This window comes from Galeopterus variegatus, unplaced genomic scaffold (assembly GCF_000696425.1).
Source record: "Galeopterus variegatus unplaced genomic scaffold, G_variegatus-3.0.2 Scaffold817, whole genome shotgun sequence".
Taxonomy (NCBI): Eukaryota; Metazoa; Chordata; class Mammalia; order Dermoptera; family Cynocephalidae; genus Galeopterus; species Galeopterus variegatus.
This window is the reverse complement of record NW_007726928.1, coordinates 200,151-224,906: the sequence shown is the minus strand read 5'-3', so window position 1 is coordinate 224,906 and position 24,756 is coordinate 200,151. Positions and strand designations below refer to the sequence as shown.

Sequence of the window (24,756 nt, the reverse complement as noted above, 5' to 3'; positions counted from 1 at the left end):
GCAGGCGGCCGGCGGCGGGCGCAGCTTTGTGCGTCCGGAGCTGCGGGGCCCGTGTGCGCGTGTGCGCGCCGCGGTGACGGCGCGCGCGCTGGGCGGGCTGCGAGGGATCCCCGCCGGCCAGGAGGAGGGGGCTCGGGTCCGGAGGCCGAGGGGGGCCGCCGCGACTGGCTATTGACATTCCGGCCACGTCGGGGAGGGACCCGCGGCGCCAGGCGCCACAGAAGGTCAGTGGCTCCATAGCCAGCCTGGATCAGGACGTGAGTCCCGGGTGTGACTGAACGTGGAATCGGAGCGTATGTTGTGACTGTGACTGCGTGTGTTTGCGAAGAGGTATCGGGCACGTATGGACCGTGCGAGCCCCGTGCTGAGATCCCACAGAGCAATTCAGCCTACTGGGTTGTTTTTGGGAGGTGGGGTGACTGTCCTCAGAAATCCGTGCGGGGTGGGGCACTGCACACACATCCATGTATTGGGCCGTGTACGCGTGAGTGAGATGGTGTTCAGCTCCCGTCAAAGTCTCCGCCAGTAGAAGCTGACCGAGGTGCAGGTCAGGAGTGGGGTGTTTACAGGTGGCCGTACAAGGAAAAACGCCAGGAGTCCCAGGAGGACCTTGTAGCTAGGCTGGGTTCGTTTGTTTTTTTTCCGAAAGGGCATAAACCCCACCCCATCCTCACTCCAACTGTGCCTGTTGCAGGGGTGCGGAGAGAGGAGGGAGATCTAGGATGGTGGGGTGCTGGCCGAGGGGCCTTCATGGACCTCTGGGGCAAGGCCAGCTTCCAGCCTGATGCTAATTTCCAGAGGTCATGGGTGGGGGTCCAGGGCAGGTGTGTGTTCAGGGGGACCTCAGAAGTCTGTGTAGACTCCACTTTGGCTTTGCCACGACCAGAGGCTGTGTATGTGGACCTGGGAGCTGGTTGGGGGGCTTCTCTTCTCTCATCTGTTTTCTATAGTTCCCCTACACCCTTCCTAACAAACCTGAAGGGCATTTACATGCAAGTGGGGTTTGAGCTCTGTATGCCGAGGTCTGCCTCTGTTGAGTGGCCCCCATCAGACCAGCCTCCATAGAGAATAGTAGGGTTGTCCTGGGCTGGGCTCCAGGGCTTTCTAGTTCTTTTCATACTTCGTGACCCTGGGGCTGTCCCTTAAGCTCCATAGGCCTCAGTTTCCCATGGAGAGGGAGAAGGCACTGCCCTCCCCCATTCTTCCTGTTCTTCCTGCTGCTGGGAAAGGAGTAAACAGAAACCTCGCATAGCTGCCGGGGGCTGGGAGACTGGGAGGGACTTGGAGCCTGTGAGGTCCTGGGCAGTGATATCCCCCGGGAACATCCCAGTATATCTTCGTGGCTTGGGCAAGAGTTGCGGGAGGCTCTGCCCTCACCTCCAAGTAGGGGTGCTGAGTTTTCTGAGTCCAGGGGTGGGGTGGGGTGGGGGTCTGCTAGATCTGGCTGCTCAGGCTTCAAGAAGCTTCCTCAGGTCCCTCCTCCCTTCCCAGATGTTGGGGAGTGGGAGAAGGATCTTGGGGGGTCTGGTAGGGGGGTGTGATGGAAGACTGGAGCTGAAGAGCTGCAGCAGACACTCTTTTTTTTTTTTTTTTGTCTTTTGTCTTTTTTCCGTGTCCGGCAACGGATCGCAACCCTCAGTGTTGCCCCCGTACCGGACCGGGGACCGGCAACGGGATCGCAAGCCTCGGCGTTGCTCCCACGCCTCGCTCAGCCAGTGAGCGGGAACCGGTCTGCATGTGGGATCCGAACCCTCGGACGGGAGCGCCGCCGCGCTTCCCAAGCGGCGCACTATCCAGTGCGCCACCGGGCCGGCCCTGCAGCAGCCACTCTTGACCACTGTGGTTGATGCTTGTGGGCAGAGGCAGATGCTAAACTTTGGTAGGGCCAGGGCACATCTAAGTGGGACTCTTGCTCAGCCCAGGGTGTTGTGGTAATCTGGCAGGAGGTGGCCTCAGTTCCAGAGAAGAGGATCCTCCTGTGGCAGGTGACCTCAGAACCCTCTTCTCCCCTTTTCCCATGACCTTGTCCGATCGAGTGTGGCTGAGCCATAGTGGCTCAGAATGACTTGAACATTGAGGAAAAGGGACCCTGGCGTGGATGAGGGTGGTGGCAGTGTAGCACAGTGGTTAAGCATGAAGGCCATGTTATCACTCAAACCTGGGTGTGAATCCTAGCTCTGTCCACCACCCACTCGCTGTGTCTCAACCCATGTCCCCCCTAAAGCAGAGCCTGGGAGACAGGCTTGCACGCAGTGGCTTATTTCGTAAGTGATCTCGGGATCAAGGGTGGGGGTGAGGGGTATGAAGGAGAGAAAGGGAAAGCAACACAAGGAAGCACCATTTTTATTATTACCTCACTCTATCCTGGGTGGTCTCCTGAGGAAGCTTCTGGACTGCATTTCAGAACTACTCTCTGTTGGAGAGAGGAACAGGGAAGTGTTTATTCATTAGCTGTGTTCCCCATTGGACAAGGGTGGCTCTGTGGACATGAATTCCCTTGTGCTTCCAGCTTGCATATGAGGCTCAAGTGGTTTCCTATGGGGATCCCACACTTCATCTTCAAAGAAGGCCGGAGCGCGGTGTTAATAACACCAAGGTCAAGGGTTCAGATCCACGAATTGGCCAGCTGCTGGGGGGGAAAAAAAAGAGGCCTGGAGCAGCCCTCTGTCAAGTGCTTCCACTTGTAAGATGCTGCTTGGAGCCTGCAGGGGACTGGTCATTGCAGAAGTGGCTAGAGTAAGAGGTGGGGCCAAGAGGGTTTGAAGTGGCACACTGAGGTGTCCAACACACTGTGTGACCTTGGGCAAATTACTTAACTTCTCTGAGCCCCAGTTTCCTTATCTGGGTGCTGTGAGTGTTGAATGAGATATTTATTGTTTTTGAACACGACGATGGGTTCCATAGCAAGGGCTCCACTAATGGAGTATTTCTGTATGGTCAGAAAGACCACATGTTCTGGGTGGCTTAGGTATTCATTCACTCAAGTGGAGGAGGAGCCTGGATAAGACGACCTCTAAAGACCCCCTGCTGGTTGTAGAATCTGGGGTTCAAGGGCCAGACTCCTGACCTGGCCAGTTCCTCTGGGGCGGTGGCCCGGTTTCCCAGCCCTCCTGAGGGGTCTGTTTCACAGTCTGCGAATTGGAACCAGTGATGGCCTGTCCCCGGGCTGGCTGTTCAGAAGTGCCCCTCCTTGGACACAGGAGGACACAGGAACTCAGAAGTCGGCAGAGGAGGAAGAGGGGAACAAGGAGCTGGGAAGCAGGTGCTTGAAGAAGGATTTCAGGGAGGGTCGGTGCTGGCGTTTGGAGCTGGCAGATGGTGGTTGGCACTGGTCTGGGCCACAGTCAGTGGGGAGGACGGGGCAGGAGGGTGGGGGAGGGCGAGAGAAAACATAGCAGGAGGGGTGAGGAGGGCGGGCTGCCAGAAGGTGGCCGAGAACGATGGAAGAACTGGGGCTGGAGGTGAGCTGGGCAGCCTTGGCTCCCAAGGAGTAGAGGCGTCTGGAGCGGCAGGGACAGGCTGGACAGAAGCAGGGACAGGCTTCATATTTTAGGGTTCAGCACACCCAAACCTACTCATTTTCCCTTTTCCCAGTGTGTCCACCCGTGCCTCCCAGGCCACCGCCCCATGACAGAGGAGGTGCTGTCTGCCAGTACTTAGGTCCTTTTACGAGAGGTGATTGGAGGTGTGGATATGCCTCTGCCAAGGCCTGTTGCCATGATACCGTGCTGGCCCTTGTCTCCTTACCCTCTCCCATCCCCGAGCAACGTGCCCCTCTCTCCAGGAGAGGTCACACACTGGGGAAGATGTCCAGCTGCTTCTTGCTCATGCACGGGCAGCTCAGGCTGGCATCATAAAGGTCACTGCATCCATCCCTCTGCCTGCAGGCAAGGTCACACCCAGCAGCCACTGTCTTCATTTACAGTCATTCAAAGACTACTCTGACCGCTGCAATTTGGGGCAGCTTTTGTTTTTAATAGGTTTAATAAAAAATGAAGCCAGTAATGCCAGCCTGTCTACTTCCCTTTTAAAGAGAGTGTCTTGTGGGTGACATTCTCTTCTTGCTCACATCTCTTTCAGTGCTTTGGTGCCTCTCCAGAGGGAAGTTCTGCCTCCTGTCTGATCTTGGCCTGCGGTGCGCCACTTGTGCGTGTGTGTGTGTGTGTGTGTGTGTGTGTATGTATTGTGTGTTTGTTTTTCTCTGTTTGCCACAGCCCTTCAGGACTTCCAGATGGCTATAAGGGGATTCCTGCCCACCTGCTCACAAAGTGAAGCGGCTGTGGGGGCTCCCGAGACAGGTGGGATGCCAATGGCAGAGCAAGGATTTTGCTTTGGGGGACCTGGCCTGAGACGGAGGCTGTGCTGAGCCCCTGGCCCTGCCCACGCTGTGGTTCTTGGCTTGCAGCTTGCTCTCAGGGCCAGCTGGTACTCCACCCCTTCCCTAGTTCAGATCCAGGGTTGCCAATCTCCTTCCTGGATCATGCTGGGCCTGTTGACTGGGCCCTGCCAGGTCTGGGTCAGCAGATGGCAGCGGGCATGGGCACCTGTGGGGATCCTGGCACAGCCAGGATACTGCTGACTAGATGACTGGTAGTGAGCAAGAGCAGGAGAGGAGTGACAGGCAGCAGGCACATTGAGGTGTGCCTGTGTGTGTGTGTACACCTGTGCTTGGCATGCTGGATTGCTGTGTCTGTACATCTCTGTGTGGCTACATGTGGTTCCTCTGAGCATGTCTGTGTGTGCACTGTTGTGTGCTCTAGTTTGTTCATGGGTACTTTTTTCTGGGTATGTGGTTGGCCACCCACTGGAGTCCTGGGTCCTTGAGGGTGTGCCTGTCCAGATGGCAGGTGATACTTTACCCTGGCAGGATTTCCAGGTTCCCCGAGGCTCTCTGAGTCTCTGCCCTGCCCAGTCCTGCCCTCTCTCCAGGCTTCCTTACCCTGGCCCCCCTCTGCCTTAAGGAACTGCTTCTCCCCCTCTGGCTGTGTGGGTGTCCACTGCCTTCTGGGTGGGACCTGAGAAGGGACAACCAGTCCATTCTCCAGCCCCATCCTCCTGATCTCTGAGCTGGGATGATGGATGTGAACCCAGGGCTGAGGAGACAAGTCAGGGATGGATGCCAGGGGTGGGTGGAGCAGCCTGTGTGTGCATCAGGGAAGTGTGTGCCCCTATCCCCATCCACCTGACCCACCCTCAGTGGCTTGGGCACCAGTGTAGCTGTGAGAAGGCTCTGTGACCTTCATTCTCTCTTCCATTGTACCCTTGGTTTCTGATGGGGAGCAGAGTGATCTCGGGGGCTCGGGGCATCCTAGTGGGGGCCTTGGCCTCAGTATAATTCGTCTCACCAAAATCATTGACATTATGGAGCTCTTCCTGTGCCAGGCCCTGAATTATACACTAGACATGGATTAGCTCATCTGGTCCTCAAAACAATCCTACCGTATGAGGATAAACATCTTATGAGGTGGGTTCTAAAAGCATTCCCATCTTATAGGGAAGTGGAGGCTTAGAGAGGGTGGGTCACTTCCACAAGGTCACACAGCTCGTAAGTGGTGGAGCCAGGATGTGAACCCAGGTCTGTTCTCGACACTTGCTGCTGTTCCCTCCACTTTTCACGAAGAGTCTCCCCCTCAGAGAGCTCGTCCCAGGTCATCCCCTGTAAACAAGGCTCCCCACCCATCTGTTCCCCTTTGGATCATATCACCCTATTGTAAATACCTGCATAAGTTAGCCCTCTTTTATCCTCTCCACCATCACCCCCTGCCCAGAGCAGGGATCTGTCTCTTTTGTTCACTGAAATATTCTCAGAACTACCAAAGAGCCTGGAACACAGTAGGGATGCAATAACCATTTATTGAATGAAAGAATGAATGAATGAAGATGAAGCTCTACACCCCTCTGTGCTGTCTCTCATGCAGTGGGGACCACCGAAGAGGAGCCTGAGCCAGCTTGCTTGGTTCCAGTTCTGGCTCTGCCACTGTTCTGGTTAGCTAATGCTGCATAATAAACCACCCAAAAACTTATGCCTTAAAATAATGGTGACATTTATTTTGCCCATGAATCTGTAATATGGGTAGGGCTCAGTGGAGATAACCCATATCTTCCACACTCAGCATCTTCCAGTGGTTGAGGGTCTCAGGCTGGAATCATCTGTGGGCTCCATTGCTTATATCTGGAATTTGATGCTGGCAGTTGGCTTGGGGTCTTGGTTCCTCTCCACGTGGGCCTCTCCCTGTGCTCCCTCCTCATGATGGTTTGGGCTTCCTCACAGCATGGTGGCTGGGTTAAGGGGCAAGCATCCCAAGAAAGGGAGCCAGGCAGGAGCTATTTCACCTTTTCTTTTCTTTCTTTTTCCTTCCTTCCTTCCTTCCTTCCTTCCTTCCTTCCTTCCTTCCTTCCTTCCTTCCTTCCTTCCTTCCTTCCTTCCTTCCTTCCTTCCTTCCTTTTTTTTTGGTGTGTGTGGCCGACCTGTATGGATATTCGAATCACCTTTTCTTACCTAACCTTGGGAACAATGCCACAACACTTCTGCCATAGTCACAGACCTGCACAGATCCAGGAGGAGGGAACATAGACCCCCACCTCTCCATCAAGGAGTGTCACTGTCGCATTATAAGAAGAGCATGTGGATGGGAGATACAGTGTGGGATGGTGTGGCCATCTTTAGAAAATAGTCTGCCACAGCCACTTACTGGGACTGTGACCTTGAGCAAATGACCTAGTCTCTCCGTGCCTCAATTTCCCCATCTGTAAAATGGGGACACTATCACTGTGTACCTCATCAGGTTATTCCTTTAGCAGTGGCTACACTCTTGCCCATGGATCCCCCTGGCCACAGGTGAGGCTTTGGTCCAGGTTTTCTACTAGACTACAGGGTCTGTCCCCAATTCCCCACCCACTCAGATGTAACAGGAGACATCTTTCTATGCAGAGCCCTCCTGAGGGTGAGGCCTGTCATGGGGAGAGAAGTGGGGAACTTGAATGGAAAAGGCCTTTTCTGTCTCAGTGTATTATATTATTTCAAGTCAGTCATGCTTTCTTCAAAGGGGCAAGGGACAAGTGCTGTTGATGAAGCTCCAGTGTTGAGCCTGGGGCTCCAGCAGGATTCCTCTAGTCCTGGGGGTGGAGTGATTATCTAGGGAAATCAGGATAAATGAATCATGAACATGCTATGTTTGATCTGCAGGCCTTTTTTCTTTTTTCAGGTGTCTGAAGTAGCTCCCTGCTTCTCCACCTGTCTGTCCTGCCTGCTTCCACCTGAGTCACTGTTCATCTGCCGGAGGGATGATCCTTTAGCCCAGCCTGCAGGCCCTGGAGGGAGTCTTAGGGTTTGCTCATCCTGGTCCAGGTTGGGGCTGCTCCTCAGCTGGGCATTGGCAGGGGGCCCAGCCTGCAGCATCTCATGTGTAATGCTGCTCTCATTCGGGGCCTGCTGTGCCCTGAGCCTTCTCTGTAGGAATGGTTAGAAGGTTCAAAGTGGGGGCTCTGAGTTTGAATTCTGCCACTGCTAGCTACCAGCCCTGTGACCTTGGGCAAGTCTCTTAAGCTCTCTGAGGCTCTTATTCCTCATCAGGAAAGAGAATAAGGTTGTGGAAAGGATGAGATTAAGTGAAAAGCTTGACATATCTGGTTCGCAGGAGACTCAGGAAATGACTGAAGTTATTATTCACAGATGAAAAACCAGAGGCAGAGGGAGTTTAAGTGGTTTTCGCACAGCTGCATCTACTGTCAAAACCAGGGCTGGAATCCATATGTTCTGACAGCAGGTGGCTGTTGCTTTGCAACAAGGAGAATTTCTCCTATCCTCAATCCCTTTTGCCAAAGGGCAATATGGCTGCCATCCTAGAGGTATAAACAAGGAGACTCCCCCTTTTCCTCCGTGCACCACCCAAACTTACCTGTAGAGGGCGCTAATGCCCAGCTTCTGGCCCATCCTCCTGCAGGCAGGACCCAGGTACTCTGCTGTAGCAGGGGGTATTGGGAGTGACCCAGATGGATGGGAGGGCAAAGATTTGGCTATGTGATTTCCTTTAGTGAGACCCCCTTCAGACAGCCCCTAGTGCCCAAGCCTTCCTACAGATAACTCCAGGACTGGCAATGATAATGGGAATATTGAAATGGATTACAGTCCAGTGTTTCTCACTGGACCAGAATCATCTGGGGACTTTGGTAAAGATGCAGATCCCTGGTCCCACTCCGGAATGCTGGAATCAGAAATTTAGCAGTCACACTAGCTACTATGTCTACAGGTCCGTGCCAGGCACTGCTCTGTAGGCTTCACATGTATTAGCTAATTTACCCCTCGCAACAGCCATATGAAGGAGATACTATTATTATCTGCACTTTATAGATGGGGAATTGGAGGCACAGACAAGTTAAAGACCTTGCTCAAGGTCACAGTACTGGCAAGTAGCAGGACTGTGGTTTAAGCCCATGCTGTGCAAGCCCCAACTGGTTCTCGGGCCCAGTGCATTTGAGAACCTATTTTATAACACTGGGCCTGTCCTTTTTCTTGTTTCTTTTTGCTTCCTTTTCTTTTTTTCTCTTTCTTTCCCTTTTGCTTCCTTTTATTTGCCATGATTGTAAAGAGTGTTTATTGTGTTTTTCTAATTACAAAAGTAAGGCCTGCTCATTTCAGAAAGCTTAGAAAATACAGAAAAGAACAGAGAAGAAAAAAAATCATGATCCATAATCCCGTCTCCTGAGTAATATGGCCCCAAGCATATTATTTAGCTTGTTTTATTCCACCCTGAAATTACCATGACTTTTTCCACACATCATTGCATATACATCTGCACCTACTTCATCATGGCTGAAATGTACTCTGTTGCCGGGAGATGCCGTATTTCTTTAACCCACCCCCTACTCTTGGATATTTATGTTGTTCCCAGTGTCCCCCAGTTATGACAACAATGTGACAGGGACCTTGAAAGTACAACTTTGCACCCATCTCTGAGTTTTTCCCCTTGGGATGCAGTGGAATTGAAAGAGGAATTGCTATGTCAAAAGGCATACATATTTTAAAAAATCTTTTTATCGAAGCATATTGTATGAAGCATACAGAGAAGTCTACATATTTTAAGTATATTAGTTGGTGAATTTCCACAAACTTGACACACTCAAGTAAAACCAATGGCACACTCAAAACCAATGTCTAGATCCCAAAACAGGCCATGACTTATACCCTAGAAGCTCTGTTGGCACGCACAGTTTTAAGGATTCTGATTTGTGTTGCCAGATTCCCTCCAGTGAAGTTATATTTTGGTCTCCTTTAAGTTTTCTTACTTAGGATTGAAGCACAAACTCTTTGCTTAAAAGCACACTGGATGGCAGAACCATCTGCAGTCAGACAGTGAGGAACCCTGGTCCCCTCTTTCTGAGTTAAGACAGACCTGCCCTGAGTGTGGAAGGGGTGGACCCAGGACTGGGGTCAGTGGTCACTTTGAGCTGTAAACCTTGAGTTTAAGAAGGTTTTAAAGAAATGACCCTTTGTAGCTTCTTCTTCGTTGTCTTTTTTTAAAAAGAGAAAACCATCCACTTATTTACCATTTTTTCTTCTAATTATGACATGTTCATGGTTGGGGGGAAAAAGCACATAGAAGGACATACAGCGAACACTCCCATCCCTCCTTTTGTCTAGTTCCAGTCCTATTTGGAGGTGATCAGTCTTGGACCATAGCTATGTTTTCTTCCAGAAATTGTCTAGGCATATATAACAATTTACTTATTTATTTAAACTTATGGGATCTTACTTTATGAACTATTCTGTGTCTTTTTTTTTTAACTTGAATTTTTAGGATATCTTTATATATTAACATATATAAGTTCCACCTCACTATTTTCAATGGCTACATAGTATTCCATTGTATGCTTATTCCACAATGTAATTCATCCCCAGATGATGGTCATTTAGTTTATTTTTTGTATTTTCTATTACAAACAATGATGTAATTAACATTTGTATGCATAGATCTTGCCAACTTGTATGAGTAAACCTGTGTGATAAATGTCTAAAAACAAAGTTGTTGGCACCAAGGGTTTGTGCACTTAAAATTTTGAGATTGTATTAGTCAGGGTTTTCCAGAGAAAAAGAACCAGTAGGAAATATATACACACACACACACTGGCTCATGTAGTTGTGGAAGCTGAGAGGTCCTATGATCTGCCATCTGCAAGCTAGAGACCCAGGAAAGCTGGTGATATAGTTCCAGTCTAGTCCTAAGGCCCAAGCACCATGAGTCTTGATGTTCAAGGGCAGGAGAAGGTGGATGTCTCAACTCAGTCAGAGACTGGATTCACCCTTCCTCCACTATTTTGTTTTGTTTGGGCCCTCAATGGATTAGATAATGCCCACCCACATTGGTGAGGATGATCTTCTTTACTTAGTCTACCAATTCCAATGCCAATCTCTTCTGGAAGCACCTTATAGACACATTCAGAAATAATGTTTACCAGCTATCTGGGCATCCCTTAGCCCAGTCAAGTTGACACATAAAATTAACCATGACATAAATATTGCCAAATATCTATACACTAATGGGGTTGCCTGTTTCCTTATACCCTCACACCATTATCAAGGTTTTTAAAATTGTTTAACATTTATTTTTACATTTATTATCTGATGAGTAAAAGTGATATTATTATTTAAAAATTTTTAATTGTGGCAAAATTTGTAGCATCTTTAGTCCACAGCCATGTATTGCTAGCAACTTTCTTGGTAGACTGGCCTTACTGAACAGATCAGAATAAATGGTGCAATCATGGTATGTCTGGGTTCTGCTCTTGGAACCCAGTTTTTACAAGAAGTACTTGTGCAATTATTTTTTGTCATCATCTTGATTTTCAGACCTCGTGCAATGGGAAATTCAGTTTGGTCCCTGAGATAGTACATGTGGGGAAGTGATCTGTGGACTGTAAATTATTATACAGATACTAGGTGCTGTTTTATTTTGACCCTGAGGCATGAATTCCTAACTGATGTGGGGTTGCTGCTCAGACTATCCACATCTGCTGTGCCCTGTTACTTTGGAGATCAGAGTGTGTTTCTCTGCCACTGTCCTTTATCCTCACCTGGCTTAGGAAGGAAGCAGAGGCCATTCTAAATCTCCCCTTTGATGAATGGTAGATTGAAGCCTCAAAAGAGTGGGTGACCTGAGCCGAGCTCGATGGGGTCAATACTGGTGCCAACTCATGCATTTGGATGGGAATCTAGGCTGGACAATCCAGTGCCCGCTTTTCTAGGGGCATCCGTTTCCTGAATGTCCTCTAACTACCTTATCCATGTGCCCAGGAAAGGATCTTGTCTCATCTTTCAGCTCCCACTGGTGTCTGCAAGATCCGAGCTGCCTGAGCAGAGGAAACCACACTGTCCTTTCCTTCCCTCTGGCCCATGGGCCTGGGGACACGCTGGAAGGGCTGCTGACAGGAGTCTGGGCTACCTCTTCTCCTCTGATCTTAGCCAGTTTTCTTGGCTCCACATACCTTGAAAGCCCATAAAGTTGGGTGGGTTACCTGGAACTCTGCCCTGGGGTTGGGGCTCTGGCTGGGACTTGCCCCCTTGGCTGGTCCTGCAGGAACACCCACAGGCCTTGTGACCTGTGACCCTGGGGTCATGGAGCAACCTCTGGAGAGAAGGAAGCAGTCTGGGCAGGTGTTGGCAAGACTTGAGCCCTTGCTCTTTCCCATTTCATCATTGTTCTCTCTTGCTGTTGAGCTGAGCTTGCATTCAGGGCCTTAGTTTTCCTATCTGCACAATGAGAACTGCACGAATTGTGCTTTTCTGTGGGTTCCAGAATCAGAGGGGCAGGTTTGATGTGATGATCAGTACCTACCGATGCAGATCACTTGCAGAGCAGTGACCGCGAGCTTGGGCTCTGTGGTCAGAACTGGCTGTGCTGCCAAGCTGGGCAAATTCTGTCGAGTTCCTTAAACTCCCTCAGCCTGCGTCCCCCTCTGTAAAATGGGGATACCAGTGGTGCTACCTGCGAGGCAGTGGTGAGGCTGAACTGAGCTATGTGAGTGGTGTTAGGTGAGCGCTGGCCTGTAGTAAACTCACAGACCCGGGTGCTGCCCCTCGCTCCCTCATCCCGGCAGCTGGTCCTCAGCTCCACTCCGACCAGATCGCCTGGCTGCTGAGTCAGTCGAGGTCTGGAAGGAAGCTGGGCTGTGCTGGGGGGGCCTGGGGGAGGGCGGGACCTGCCTCCAGAGAGCTTCCCTTTTCTCTGGACTCACAGCCCTTCCTAGGGAGCCCACGGCCCCCTTGCTGTGGGTCAGAGCAGAGGGGACAGGAAGCCTAGAAGGACCGAGGCAGGGGTTGGAATCATAATAGATAGTACTTACAACAGCTCCCATATGGTGTGGAGCCTTGTGCTAAGTGCTTTTGTGCATTGATGACCTTGTGACGTTGGTGGTAGTATCCCATATTATAGGAGAAAAAACTGAGGCCAAGAGAGGTTAAGTAACTTGCTTGAGGTCACTCAGCTTCAAAGCTTGGGAGACTGGGAGCTGAGGAGGGGAGAGTGGAGAAGGCTCTAGAAAGGCTCTCACCCCATCCAGAGCTCATGGAGTAAAACGAAGAGCCACGTGGGAACCTCCTTTCTCTCTTTTCAGGCCCTCACACTGGGGGTGAGGGAGGCGCTGGGACCTTCTGGCCTCTCCAAGCTTCCTTGATCCCGGTGGCATTGAGGAAGTCCAGGATGCTGTGAGTTCTGTGCCCCTCCCTGCTAACATGCCAGGCTATTGCTGCTCCATGGCCAGGTGATTGGGTCCCATGAGTGTCCTTTGTGGCTGTCAGGGACAAGAATCTCAGGTGGGAGAAACCAGCCTCAGGGTGGCAGCAGCTGAAGCCTTGAAATGCACCCTCTGCTGGGTCCCCAGGCTGCCCTGCTGCCCTTCGGATGTTTGGGTCTGGGCCTGAGTCCTTCCTGACTCTGGGAATGCTTGGTCCAGGTGGCCTCATACCTGGGTGTTTACCTGTGTGTCTCCATGGATGGTGAGGCCCTGTATAAGGACATCTGTCAGCTTTGTCCTCCTTGGAATAGGTGTGATGGGAGACATTCACATGTGGTCAGTATGGTGGGTGTTCCCAAGCCTGGTGTGACTATGACACACCTCTTTCTCTCACACATAAAGGTGCATAGAATACACCCCAAAGATGGGCTTGCCATCACCTCCCTCAAATGGAAAAAGAAGTAAGCAATTTGCAAGAGGAATTTTGTTACTTGCAACCATGTGACACCCTCCCCAGCAGCTCCCAGCGGAGGCTATGAGCTGCGTCCGCTCACCCTGGTGTCTGTCCACCCAGCGCGGGCTCGGCCTAGGCAGGTGTCATGCCGTGTTGTGGAGGAAGCAGGCAGAGTGGCCAGGTGGGCTGTTTGTCCTCTCCTTTGTTCTTTCATGCATCAAGCTCTTTTTCTTAGTTGGGACTTTCTCAGTGACGAGTGAGAGAAATCCAGCTCATACCGGCTTTAGGAAGGACGGAAGGATTGCTGGCTCTTCTATGCCTAGGGGCCGACTGGCTTCAGACACAGCTGGGTCCAGGAGTTCAGATGATGCCCTTAAACTTGATCTTTCTGTTTCCCTGTCTCTGTCAGTTCTCTCCCCACCTTCTGCGGGTTGGCTTTTCTCCCACACTCTCTACAGCCCCAGGCTTCTGTGCTGTGGTTCAGCAGCCCTGGGAGAAGGGAGAGGGAGGTGTCCTGGGACCGAGTCTTACTGGGTCCGTGTAGGTCTCCTAAACCAGTCACTGGAGCCAGCAGAGTGGATGCCCTAGTTGTCCGGGCCTGGTCAACTGCTGACTCCCGACCCTGGAAGGGGGGTGGGTATTGAGTACAGAGCTGTTTTTCTCAGAGGGAGGCCAGGTGGAGGCAGGGCAGGCAGGACCCGAGGTGTCCACGGCACCTGTTGAGCATCTCCTGGGTGTGGGGTGGTGCAGCAGGGGTGAGAGGCACTCGTGGCCCTCTACAGTGGATGTCCATTGGGAAGCCAGTGTCCTGAAGCAACCCCAGAGAGTAAACCATGCGAGCCTTCCTTTCCTGGGGCAGAGGTGGGAGTGGAGGGGCAGCCTGAATGGAGGATCTCCAGGCTGCTGCTGGGGGTTAGCTGCCTTGGAGGAAGGGAGCCACCCCTAGCCCTGCCCTGGGCCAGGACCCCGAGCTGCACTCCCAGCCTACCCTGTGTGCTGTGGAACCTCTGGCAGCTGGTCTTGAACAGGAAACTGCAGGGAGGATCAGCCAGAGAGAGAGGGGCCAATGGCGGCAGACTTAATTCCCTTTCTCTCTGTGGAGGGGCGGGGCAGGGGCCCCATCTGTGCCTACCTACCCCTGTCAGCTGTACTGTGTGTGCCACACCCCCTCCAAGGGGCTGTCATTAGTGAGCACCTACTGTGTACCTGGCATGGTCAGCACTGTGCATGCAGAGATGAGGACTAGCCCTGTGGTTCCAGCTGGAAAGACAAACACACTCACACACAGGTGCCCACCTCCCCCACCACTGCCGGCATGAAGCAGGGCACTACTCTGACCTCTGTGTAGACACTTGGGGTCTGAGTACAGATCTGTGCCTGTGTACTTGTACATGTGAATGCATCTTACAGGCATGTGTGCAGTCTGAGTGTGTGCACATGTATGTTGATGTGTATGTGAACACTTGTGTCTGCATCTGTGTGTGTGCATGAGTCTATATGGGGATTTGTAAGTATATGACAGGTGTGTGCAGGGTCTCTGTTAAAGTCTACATGAACTTGCATTTGAGCCTGCATTTGTGTGCATGTGATTGTTGAGCATTTCTGCTTGTATGTACAGATGTCTGATGACAGGTGTGTGAGTGTGCATGTGCCTGTGTGTTCCTGTGTATCCTGTGCATGTATATGCACACATGCATATGCCCGTGTGTGCTTGCCCATGTGTCCCTGTGCCCACATGTATGCGTGTGTACTTATGTCTGTGTGAGTGCCAATACAATTAGATGTGTGTGACTGGTTTATCTGTCATGTGCTGAGACACAGTGGAGGGGGCAGGCGAAGGTCCCCATCTCAGGCAACTGCAGGGAGTGGGTGAGAGGGGCCCCAGTCCTCAGGGCTCCCTGAGGCTTGTAGCTGGGTCTCTCCCTCCCTCCAGGCATCGCGTGGGAATCTTTGGGCCTCCTTTGGGTTCCGGGCAACCAGGACTGTGCAGGCCAAGCTGCTAACTGGGGTTGTGGTGCAATCTGCCAGCTGAGCCCCTTCCGGAGCTGTAGGTTCCTCTAAGTGTGGGGAAGCTGCCCTGTGCAACCTCCCCTGCCTGTCTTGGTGCCTCCCAGAGGGCAGGACACACCTCCAGGCCCACAGCCTCACACAGGAAGCTTGGGCAGCGGGGGGCAGGCGAGGAGGGAGGTGCCATGCTGGGCGCCCCGCCCTGTGCTGGTGGCTCTCTGACCCTGCTGCACTAAGGTCTTTTCACTAACAGCCCCGGGAACATCGCTGGGACCTGGGGCCCTGCAGCCACAGCCATGTTTGGCAGAAAGCGCAGCGTCTCCTTTGGGGGCTTTGGATGGTGGGTGACAGATGGGAGGGTTGTGAAAGGGATGGGGGTGAACTTAGAGGCAAAGTCTTGTTGAGTGCCGTGGCTGCCTGTGGGAACAGAGGGTCTCAGGTGGAGCCTAGGCCTGGGTCTGTCAGGGGCACTTTCAGGTGCCTGGGCAGGGTTGAGATGGAGGATTCTGGTGGGAACACCAGAGAGTGTAAACTTTTCCTCTCTGTTCCAGGGGCACAATCTTCTAGGAAATCCAGAAGTTTGGAGCTGGCTGCTAGTGTGAGCATGTGTGTGACTGTAGCTGAATGTGTGTGTCTCTGTGAAGGTGTGTTCCCGTATATGTGTATGCGTGTCTGTGACGATTTGTGAGTATGCATGTGTCCAGGAGTGTGTGTGCACAGGTGTGCGTGTTGTGACTGCGTCAGCCGGTCTGTGTGACTGCGTGCGAGGTGTGTGCTGCCTGGGTGGGTGTGCCTATGCGTGTGACCATGTGTGTGCTCGTATTTCTCAGCAGGAGCTCGTCTGCATCTCTGGCTTTCTGTATCCGTCTGGGCTCGTGTGTGTGTGTGTTATGCTCCTGTCTGTGCCATTGTTGTGACTTTGTGGCAGGGAGAGTCTGTGGCCTGCTGGGCCTTGGGCTGCCTCTTCTCTGGGGGGTGGGTTGTGAGAGGAGGGGGCAGGCCTGTCTCCAGATGTCTCACTCTCCTTCCCTCTTGTACGCCCGGCAACCCACCCTAGCTCTGTGGGAGCCTGAGCTGCTAGGTCTGTGCTCCAGGCTCCTGCGTGGCCCTCTGGTCTGCCTTTAACCTGTAAGTTTCTGTATGGGACAAGGCAGAAGCCCGTTCTTTCCAAAGGGGCCAGAAATTGGGGAGACTGAGGTCAAAGGCTTTCTCTGGTAACCAGCTGCTGGCAGCTTCTCCTCAGCTGAGGAACGGAGTCTAGTGGTTTTCATTATCAGTTTCCTTTCAGCTTCTGGGCCTGGGGTGTTGGCAGACTGGGGAAGGGTGTCAGGGTGTCATGGTGTGGAAGCTGGTGGGCCAATGGTGGTGGCACGTAGGGTGAGGGAGGGAGGGAGGGAGGCATGGGAGGGCTGGGAGAGATGGGCTCTGTTCCTCCCATGAGTTACTCTCCCGCATATGCGTGCAGCTTATTTCCCTTTCCCCCTCTTTGAGAGCACTTTGCAATCCATCCTCTGCAGGAAGGGAGTGTGGGCATCCTGTGTTTGGCAGATGGGCAGTGAGGACGGGACAATGCCAGGGTGGCACGGTGTGACCTCGTGCCTGCTCACAGCCCTCCCTGAGGCCTGGGCCAGAGGCTGCTGTCCCGATAGCAGGGTCTGGTTTCGAATGACATTATCAGCTTCCTGGTCTGGGAAGGTGTATGAGGCTGGGCTGTGATTCCTGAGGGCCAGGGTCAGGCAGAGATCGTGCCCTCCCAGGTCCACTTTTCTCTGGGAGGTGTGGAGCAGACAGAGGGACTGTCATCAGAAAGCTCCCTTTGTAAGGTGCCAGGTCTCGGTCTAGTCTCATCCCGAATGAACCCCCAGCCCCAGGTAGCAGTGCCTTGCATTAAGACCCACCACTCCAGAGCCCTGAGGTGTGAGCCTGGCTAGGTGAGGGGAGGATAGTAGTATGGAGGCATATACGTATGCAGGAACGCACCTTCCAGGGCTGCCTTTGAGGCAAAGGTGAAGGTGGGGGGAGAGATCCCCATGTCCATGAGGCTGGGGTTCTGGGAGGGCAGGCCTCATGCTGTCGTTTTCACTGTGGTCTCTTGGACGCTTGGTGCATCAGACATGCTCAGTAGATGCTTGTGGACTACGTGAAGTATTTTGCACACAGCAGGCACTCAGTTGGGGCCCACTGAGTTTGAGGAGATGGCAGAGCCTTCTGGTGAGGCTGTAAGGCTAAGGTGGCAAGAAAGAGGGCCAGACTGGAGTCTGGGTCTCACCTGCGGATGGCTGTCAGCTGGGAAGGGGCATCCCAGTTGGTCGGGACTAAGTTACAGACTCCTGGAGCCCTAGTCCCTCCAGATAGTGAACAGACACTCTGGAAGTGGCATTTTTTTTTTTTTTTTTGTCATTTTTGAGACTGGCCGTACCACGCTCAGCCAGTGAGCGCTGTGAGCGCACCGGCCATCCCTAAAAAGGATCCGAACCCGCGGTGGGAGCGCTGCTGCGCTCCCAGCGCCGCACTCTCCCAAGTGCGCCACGGGCTCGGCCCTGGAGGTGGCATTTTAAAAGCTGCATTGGCTGCAGGCTGGATGACTACTGGCATCGAGGGCAGACAAGCTGATGAGACCGAGTGGGATGGGCCAGGGAGGTAAGAGCACCTGGGGAGACCAGCTCCCTGGAAGGGAGAAGCCCGGCCTTCCAGCTGCTGCCCCATCTCCTGTCTCAGCCTTGCCTAAACCACGGGCCCTGCTCTACCGGGGCCCCGCCCGGTGTGGGAATCCTGGTGGGCAGGCTGCCGGGCAGGTGTGGATTGGGCTCAGGGGCCGCTGTGACCCAGGGTGACAACAGGCGGCGTGTTGGTCAGGGCTGATCAGGCAGAGGTCAGGAGGGCACACACCAGTGGTCTAAGTTCCAGTGTTGGCTCCACCTTGACTATTGAGGAACTTGAATGGGACACTTCCCCTCCTCTGGGTCTCAGTTTCCCCATGTGTCAGTGGGGAATTTCTGCTTTACAGACAACACAGGGATGCTGTAAGATGTAAAAGCAAGTGCTTGAGAAAATGTAAGTAAGGGCTTATTTTTAGGGGTTATAGTCGAGTAGTTCTGGGTCACAAATATTGCTACAGAATGTGGGGGATCTGACTCCTGCTCAGATCTGGGGATCTGGTGGGTTGAATGGAAAGGAGGAGGGTCTGCATCCAGAGGGGGTGGAGGGCCCAGGATGATACCCTCTGGGACCAGTATTGGAAGCCCCAAGGAAGGGGCCACGGAGGGGATGCGGGGAAGAATCAGGGAGAGATGTGGGCCAGGACCCTTGGGGTGCAGTTTGTTTCGCTGGTAGGAACTGAGATCAGAAGGTGCTGGGTGCAAGAGAAAGGGCCCTGCCCCTAGCTCATGGGCTCAGGGCTGACTCGTGATGGCTGGGGCAGCTCTGGGTCCTCACCCTGTGGCCACGACACCTCTCCTTTCCCTGCGGGCCCCAGTAGTCATGTGTATGAAAAGCTTGAGGCAGAGCCGAGCTGGCTAGACAGGGTGCCTGAAAGAACTTCCTAGGGTTTCAAGCATCCTGGAGGTGGTGATGATTTTAGTGACAATGATAGCGATGTTGACACTGGTGGTGATGACACTGATAGTGATGGTGACACAGATTATGGTGGTAACACTGATAGTGGTGGTGACAATGGGGTGGTAGCATTGGTGCTGGTGGCACTGGTGGTGATACTGGTGGTCGTGACCCCTAAATAAGAGGAGACACAGACAGTGGGAATAGTGCCCACTGTTCTGTCTCTGTGGGGGGTAGGGACCCCTTTTTGCCAGCATAAGGGCTGGCATATGGAGGGGTAAAAATAGAGCTCAGCGATGCTGCCTCCTCTTGCAGCGAGGGTGACACAGGCTGGGGGTGGAGGAGCCGGCTGCTGGGACAGTCAGCGGCAAACATGGTCTTCTCTGCTCTGTACTCCTGTGTCTGACAGAACCCCACCTGCTGGTTCTCCCAGGAGCCTGCTGTCGGGTTCTGTCCCACGACGGGGGGTCTGCCCTGGATGAACTGGCAGCTCCAGAGCAGGAGGGTCCCTGGTGCTGGGGGTGCTGGGCTGCTTGCATCTGCCCACAGCAGAAGCCCAGGAAACCTTGATGTGTTGATTGTGTACCTGCTGGTGACCCATGGCTGGATTGCAGAGTCCCCTTGTGGGGATAAGAATTATAAAGGGAGAGGCTACATTCAAAGTGCTTAAGATCCCTGGGTCTGGAGTCTGATACTTGGATTTAGACTGGGCCAGTGATTTTATCTTCTGAGCCTCAGTTTCCTCATCTCTAAAATGGGGAGAACAGTAGTACCCATCTCACAGGGTTATGTGTGGCCCAGCCCTTCCAGAACTCACAGTCCCTTCTCTCTGGGCTGGGGGAGAACTTGCCCTTGTAGCAGCTGTCCCTTGCAGGGCTCTGCCAGTCTGGTGGTCTGGGCTGGCCCAGGGACCCCTCCCCTGTAGGTGGTGGGCGGGAACCTTCAGCCCTGGCACTGACTGAAGCTCTTGCTTTTCTCTTGGCAGGATCGACAAGACCATGCTGACAAGTCTGAAGGCCAAGTAAGTAGCCACTTCCTGCTCTATAGAGATCAGAGATGATGGCAGACTGGAGCCACTCAGGGCCCTCACTCCCCCTACGCTTTGGGAGACAAGAGTGAGGCTGTCGCGTTTGTCAGATTCCAGGATCAGTCCAGGCGCTTCTTGACTGGAGGAGGCTGGACCGCGCTCTTGATTCCCGGTGTGTCTGGGGAGAGACAGGCGGGAACGGGAGCAGCATGGACCGAATGGTGGGAATGTGTAGAGCACGTGTGACTTTCAGACCACAAACTTAGGAATTTAAGAAAGATAATTGTATTTTCTATCACTTTAATTTTTATGTGAAGCCCCAATCCCATCAGGCTGTCCTGACATTTCCTACCTACTTGTGCCACGCAGTTCTAGGACCTCATAAAACACCCTTGTGTGTGTGTGGTCAGTTGGTCATTGAGTCTACCAGACATATGTCATCCTGGTGAGCCTGACCCTGGGGCTGTCTGAGGCTTCCATGCCAGACTCAGGATCTGGGAACTGTCTGCCTCGGTTTACCATGTGTCCGCTGGTCTGTCTGGGGAAGCCCTAAGCAGGCACACTTCTCTCCTAGAACCTCTGACCTCTCTTCCCTCACCACTTTGTTCTTTTTCCCTCCGTGTTTCTGGCCAAGCCATTTTGTCTGGATCCTGATTCTTTTTCTCCTTCGAGACTTCATCAGACTTTAGCCTCCTCCCGTCTGCATCCTTCCCTTGGGGCAGCGAGTACTGACTAACCACTTGCTCCAACTGAGTGAACTGAAAAGGAGGGAAATTCTAGGAGGAAAAAAGCATTGGTCACTAGCTCAAAATATTCTCCTGTCACATGAATTTGTGAATTAGCTCGTGCATGAAACATTCCTCCCGTGAGTTGCCGTCCTGCAGAGCCAGCTCCTCTGGGTCGTCACTCCCCCATCTCAGCCGAAAGATTTTCCTGGCTGGTCTCCCTCTGTCGTGCCATTCAGTTGCCACACTGACTGTGTATCCCCTAGATACAGGTCCCTGGGCAAAGCACAGCCAGGCTTGAGGGTTGGCATATAGGGGGGTCAAAAGGAGAAGCTTGCACTCTGGTTTGTTTTGTTCAGAAAGGCAAGGGTGGGCAGTTAGCAGGACCGGGATGGAGGAAAAACTGCTCCTGCCCTTTGAAAGCTTTCAGTTTCTCTGTAGAGTTGACATCAGGGGTGCCATGCAGCAGTCCTGGAAGACTGCTGGGAGGAGGTGGCTCCTTTTAAAGATGGGGCAAGACAATGGGCCCCCCTGTGCCTGTGCTGGCTTGGCGTGGTGAGTGCATCAATACAGCCCCATGTTCAGGGCACATCACCTGGAGCAGGACACTTAACTTCTCTGGGCTTCGGTTTCCATGTCTTTTGCCAATGGGCAGAACAATGTCTGGCCTTCCTAGAGCTTCCCAGAGTACATCTGCGTATTGAGTGAGATGCCTGGTGTGCAGCAGTTACTAGAGTGTGTAGTGGTAGGAGCGTTTCTTTTGGTGCCGTCTTGGGACATCTAGTTCAATTTCACAAGCATTTATCAAGGACCTGTTTGTTTTAACTGATAAAGATATTTGTAACCTGGAAGGGAACTGGTTACAGGATCAAGTGAGGGGCTGGGGGCATGGGCCAGTGTTGAGATTGGTACCCCAGTGGGGTCTGAGGGTGAGGTGGTATTGAGATGGTGGTTTAAGACAGTGTGTAGCACCATGTTCCTAGTTTTATTGGTTAAGATTCTTTTGATTGAAACAAAAACCCAGTGTAATCTGGTTAAGCAAAAGCTAGAATTTATGGAAAAGATCCTAGGGTGCCACAGGGAATCCGAGGGGAGCTAGAGCTCAGGAGAGGTTGAACCAGGAACTAGAAACCCATCCCTGTCAAAATCCCAGCTACTTTCTTTGCAGAAATTGGTAAACTCATCCTCAAATTTATATGGAAATTCAAGGATAATCTTGAAAAAGAAGAGAAAAGTTGGAGGAGTCACAACTTCACACTTCCTGATTTTGAAACTTACTATAAAGGTATGTAAACAAGACACTGTGGTGCTGGCATAAAGGCAGATAGGTGGATTGATGCAATAGAATTCAGACTTCAGAAACAAATCCTCACATTTATGGGCAATTGATTTCAAGCAAGGGTACCAAGACAATTCAATGGAGAGAAATAATATTTTTAACAAATGGTACAGGGACAACTGAATATCCACACACAGAAGAATGAAATTGGACCCCTCTCTCACATTATATATCACAATTAACTCAAAATGGGCCCATGACCTAAATGTAAGAGCTAAAACGATAGAACTCTTACAGGGAAACATAGGCGCAAATCTTTATGACCTTGGATAAAGTGATCGTTTCTTGGAAATGACACCAAAAGCACAAGCAGCAACAGTGACAAATAGATACATTGAACTTCGTCACAATTAAAAACTTTTGTGCTGCTAAGGACACCATCAAGAAAGTGAAAAGACCACCCACAGAATAGGAGAAAATACTTGCAAATCATTTGTCTGATAAGAGATTCGTATCTGGAATATATAAAAAACTTAATAATACAAAAACATGTAACACAATTCAAAAATTGGGCAAAGGTTCTCAATAGACGTGTTTCCAAAGAAGATACATAGATGGACAATAAGCACAGGAGGAGATGCTCATTAGCCATTGGGGAAATGCAAATAAAAATCACAATGAGATACCTCTTCACACCCACGAGGAAGACTACAGTAAAAAAGACGGGTTATAACAAGTGTTGTTGGGAATGTGGAGAAATTACTTCTCGATAAAGCTGTGAATAAAAAGAGAGAGACTCTGATTGGTTCCGCCTGTGTCAGTTGTGTGGTCCTGGTTCAGTCAGTTTAGCTGGAGATGGGGTATATGGATGGAACATTGCTGCTGCGGCCACCTGTCTGTGGGAGGGGTTAGTTCTCAGAGAAGAAAGATGGACTGTGGCCTGGACAGACACCATAAGAGATTTTTATCAGCTACCCCCACTACACTTGGGACTCAAGGAAGATCAGTTTCTGTCCCCAGGCCCAACCCCTGCCACTGGCAGTAGCCCTGGGCAGTGGCCCAGGCACCTAGGATATGGTTCTGCTCACTGGCAGGTCAATTAGGCAGCCAAATGCACACTGCGGGGGCTCCCCCAGGCCCTGAGATGCCTCCTTTCTTCTGCCTCTGCTAGGTGAGGCATCTCTCCTTCTACTGATGCATCCTATTGAGTTCTCTGCTGAGCAGCAGGTATTCCTGGACTGTGCTCCCTGATGGCCTTGGCTCCCTCCCCAGGGACCTGGCGTCCTTGACGTGAAGACAGTCAGTCGTGTAAGTCCCCGAGGTGTCCCTGAGGCATGCAGCTCTGGAGATGGAGGTTCTGGCCCCACCATTATTAAGCTCTTACTATGTGCTAAGGTTTCATTGCACCGTTTTCCTTTGGCTTTGCAACCACCTGGTGAAGCAGGTACCATTACTCTCTGCATTTTACAGATGACAAACAGAGACTTGGAGAGTTTAGGAAATGTGTTTAAGGTCATCAGTGGGTAAGCCATGGAGCTGGGGTTTGAATCCAGGTCTGTACTGTGGCTGGTTCCATCCAGGTGGAGCTGAGTGCTTCTCAGCACCTCCCTTCCCACTCTCTTTTCCCAGTGTGCTCGGGGGGCTGCGTATAGAGAGTCCTTGGTCGCAGAATGCACCTCTGCCTCCACAGTGCTGTAGGTGAGCGGGCTCTGTGGTGCCTGAATGAGGAGGATCCCCAGAGGCATGGACTCCACTGCAGTAGGGCACAGGGGTCATGGAGCCACACAGGGACACTGGAGAGGGGGTGGTGGTGGTACCCTGAAGGAGAAAGAGGCTTGGAGTGTGAGTTGGCAGGCCCCAGTTATACCCCAGGCTAACAAAGGGGCAAATCATGTACTCTCTGGGTCTCAGTTTCCCCATCTGTAAAATGGGAGGGCTGGACTGGTGTCCAACCTGCTCTCTTCCAGCGTTGACATTCTAGGAATTTACACTCACAATGGTGTGTGCTCACTGTTAAGTAAACACACACATGTCTTTGAGAGCAGGGGCTCAGTGCATATCATCTCTGGCTCCCTGGGACCACATACAATGCTTGGCACCCCACACAGTGCCTGGCACAATGCGAGTTCTTAGTCTGTAGTAGCTGAATGGATTGATTGTGGGTGGTCATGCTTAGTCCATCACATGCAGGTGGAGGGATGGAGAGGAAGAGGCAGGGCCAGCATGTGGGGCTCCCCCTTCTCCAACCTGCTTTGGGGACTGGCTTGGGACAGAGTCCCTGTCTGCAATAGTTGACTCATGGTCTGGCTAGATTCCCCCAGAGGAGAGCCCAGGTTGGCATGGCCAGGTATCTGGAGTTTTCTCTTGGAGTTCCCTGAAGCAGCATCCAGAGCGGGAGGACCTGAGCTGGGAGCCTCAGAGACTTTCCCCCACTCCTTCTTGCTGCGCCCCCCTCCCCCGTCAGAGACTCCTGCTTCTTTGCTAAAGAAAGAGGTGTGTGTGTGTCTGTCAGCTGCATGGACTCCAGCCACCTGTGATAACTGTTGTACCCAGAGACTGGCCAAAGTGGGACCAAGTGGGAATGGGGATGGTTTAGTGTCTCCACTGATGGGTGCACAGTATCATGCCCACTCCTGATGGGGGGAATATAGAATCCATTGCCTTGTAGGAAACCTAAATTGATGATCCCAAATCATGGTCCCTAGAAATGGCATCTTTGTGTAGGAAGAAAGCACGTGATGGAGTCCAAGGGTGACCATGTCCTCTAATTTCTTCTTCAGAAGAGGGAGGGAGAAGCCCTGCCTAGCTGGGGCAGCATTTCAGTTGTACTGTGGCTTGGCCAGAGGATACCACAAAGCCACCCCTACTCTAAGCTTCAGACTTAACCAGCTAAGAAGAATTCAAAGTCCTGTTAGAAACAAGGGGGCCATGCAGGACAGCATGTCTCAGTGAAACTTCCCTTGCCTCTAGAGCCTCTGAT

General features: G+C 52.2%; 1 protein-coding gene across 2 annotated transcripts in view; it reads left to right on the top strand.

The window, feature by feature from the left end:
* RAP1GAP2 (RAP1 GTPase activating protein 2) overlaps positions 1 to 24,756 on the top strand; it is a 203,525-nt gene that overhangs the window by 1,581 nt on the left and 177,188 nt on the right. For both annotated transcript variants that reach the window (XR_550470.1, XR_550471.1), the window contains exon 2: positions 19,731 to 19,766. The gene's annotated coding sequence lies outside the window, so the exon portion shown is untranslated. The remainder of the gene's footprint in view (positions 1 to 19,730; positions 19,767 to 24,756) is intronic.